This window comes from Malus domestica, chromosome 05, assembly GCF_042453785.1.
Source record: "Malus domestica chromosome 05, GDT2T_hap1".
NCBI lineage: Eukaryota > Viridiplantae > Streptophyta > Magnoliopsida > Rosales > Rosaceae > Malus > Malus domestica.
Genome location: NC_091665.1, coordinates 32,430,906 through 32,433,695, shown reverse-complemented (window position 1 = coordinate 32,433,695; position 2,790 = coordinate 32,430,906). Strand labels below are relative to the sequence as shown.

The following is a 2,790-nucleotide window of genomic DNA, read 5'->3' as shown; positions in this document are numbered from 1 at the left end:
AAAGATTTGAACGTTCCCTTCACTACTACAAATTTTGACTTTACCTACAAAACTACTTTGTCGGCAAAGGCCAAAATTTGTCGGCAAAGAGTCTTTTCCGACGAAAAAATTTGTCGGCCATTTTGTCTCGCAAAGCATGTCGCCTAAGAGTTTTCCCTACAAATTGTGGTATTTTGTCGGCTAAGGTTCAAATTTTACCGACAAACAGTTTTTTGTCGGCATTTCCATGTGTCTCGACAAATATTTTCGTCGGTAAAAGGCATTTTAGCCGACCAATAGTACTTTTAAGCCAACAAAATATGTTTGTCACCATGGATATTTCGTCGGCATAGTCTTCTCTGTCTTGACAAAACTGGTTTCGTCGGGAAGGACATTTAATTTATAAAAAAAAAATTTAATAATTACTTTAATGCTCAACAACTACATAAACATGTCAAAATACAATACACAGTTGTTAAGAAATAATACTTTATTGATTGATAAATTTTTAATGTACATCTAGAGTGCTTATACGAAAGCATATGTTACACAATAATATTATCCTACTGTCATTCCTCAAAATTGGCTGCCATGTAGCATCACAAAACATCATGCACCTGCAAAATAAATGTTACAAAACACAAACATAACCAAATAGGTGCAAAGTAAATGTTACAAAACACAAACAATAACCAAATAGTTAGAAGGCTCATTGAAAATGTGCACCAACCTGGCCACCACGATTCATTTGTAGCGCAATGGGAAAAAAGAGTTTCAGTTCTTGCACCAGTGTGATTCAACGACAATCAATAATCAACACCCGCCTTGTATAATATCACCAAAATGGACACGCGTGCAACAAAAACGACAATCAATAACCAACACAGCATGATACCACCAAAATGAACACAAGAGTGCAGCAAAACTGATTTGAATAATGTGATAAGTAAGGAAAAAGGCTAGGCCAACCTTTGCAAATTGTATTAGTGGAGCACTCGGGTCCCAGGTAGTAGTCATCAAAATTTTCGGGTCTCTTTGAGATGCGTTTGCATACGTATTGTTGATGTGACCTTGGGACTGAGATTCAGAAATGAAAGCCATGAAGAATCAACAGCATAACTTGATGAAAAACTAAACAATTACATGTTCAAATTATCACCAGATTACACAAGACTTTACGACAGTGATACATTATAAACAAAAGAAAAAAGTAACTTTCATATATAACTGATCATATATACGTTATAGACTAGAGAGATAACGAACCTTCTAGAGCTTCTTTGATCTTGCGCTTCTTCGCATAGAGCAGGCATTGTTTGCCTCCCAAGCTCTTTCTGTACAAGTACTATTTTTATGGAAGATTAAATAATGCCAAAGAAACACCAGTGAAAAATGAATCCAAATCACCAAACTGAATGTGTGCCGTTACTAAACATTTCTACACAGGCTGGGATTAAAATCTAACCAGTTAATGATGAAAGAAAGTTAAATAGTTACTAAACATTATTGACTTGAAAATGAATCATGTACCAAATGACTGGTGGTTGTCAAAACAACGAGAAAAATATACCCCGAGAACAATAAAGGATTGCAACAGAAGAATTGGACCACATATCAAATTTTTCATGAAATATACAGCCCAGTTGTAGAGATATCTACTACTAGAATATTAATTTGATTAAATATTGGAACTTTAAAAGCAATAAAAACCAGGGAGAGTAATGGGAAAATGACCGATTTCTCATAGCGGTCACCCTCAGAGGCGGTGCGGATCTCAGAGGTGTAGGCCAATCTGTGCTCATTGTTCTAGTATGATTCTTGCTCATGTCTAGCATTAGACATAATCAAACTACTCCGACATGCAAGAAAATGCAAGGGATGTCATCAATGTATTTAGGATAAACATAAGGCAGAGGAAAACAAAATATAAAAATATATTCTCATCACAATCAAACTTACCTGCAGAAAGCTCATTGCTCATAGTGTTCTGCACAATAGAGGGACAATTCAGATTTTTTTTACTTACTTATTTGAGATCCTAGCCTCCAACACAGTTGATTTGATCAATAATCTAAATAACACGCATAAATCAGAAGCAAATTATATAAAATGAAGATAGAAGATAAATTAATACCACATAAGCATTGCCAAATTGATGTTCTCGTTTAGGAATTAATAATAGACAAAAAATGAAAAAGATTAAAAAACAAAAACACAAATCCTAGAAGCAAAATATCATATAACCTTAACCCGACAACTTCATTAGTAACATGACCCTAATTTCAATTGATTAAACATAGGAATTGATTGATGTGGTGCAAAGACTCACAATTGATTATGACTATAAAACCATAACTGCATTTTGATTGCAGTTTCTCAGAAATAAAAGTTAAAAGTAATTAAAATTCAAAAAGTAGACTAATCATCCTCAAACCCAGGCAGCCCAGAAAGAAATTACAAACCTAACTTAGATTCTCAACCAAATTCATTACCTAAAATCCCTCAAAATTACAGTGGTAGAACAAATCTAAGAAAAGCACCATAAAATTGAAACTAACCAAAAAGCTACGGGGAAAGAATAGGGTAGATAGAGATTGAGAACTTACCCAAAGTTTTAGAGAACGAAATGCAGAGAAGCACCCGGCATTAGAAATTTCAAAACTAGAATGGTCGGGCACTTCGACGGTAACGCGAGCAGACGAATCGACAGCGATGTCGAGCACACGAAGTGACGGCGATGTCGGGCATACGGAGCGATGGCGATGTCGATGGAGCTCGATTGGAAGACAGAAAGTTACGATTTCAAAGAGA

General features: G+C 35.3%; 1 long non-coding RNA gene across 1 annotated transcript; it reads right to left on the bottom strand.

Moving 5' to 3' along the window:
• Window positions 1–451: 451 nt before the first annotated feature.
• Window positions 452–2,055, bottom strand: LOC139195953 (uncharacterized). The gene is made up of 5 exons (XR_011581037.1): window positions 1,939–2,055; window positions 1,246–1,828; window positions 949–1,056; window positions 710–803; window positions 452–596 (listed from the first exon to the last, which is right to left on the bottom strand). It is a non-coding gene; the product is annotated as an uncharacterized lncRNA (long non-coding RNA).
• Window positions 2,056–2,790: the final 735 nt, after the last annotated feature.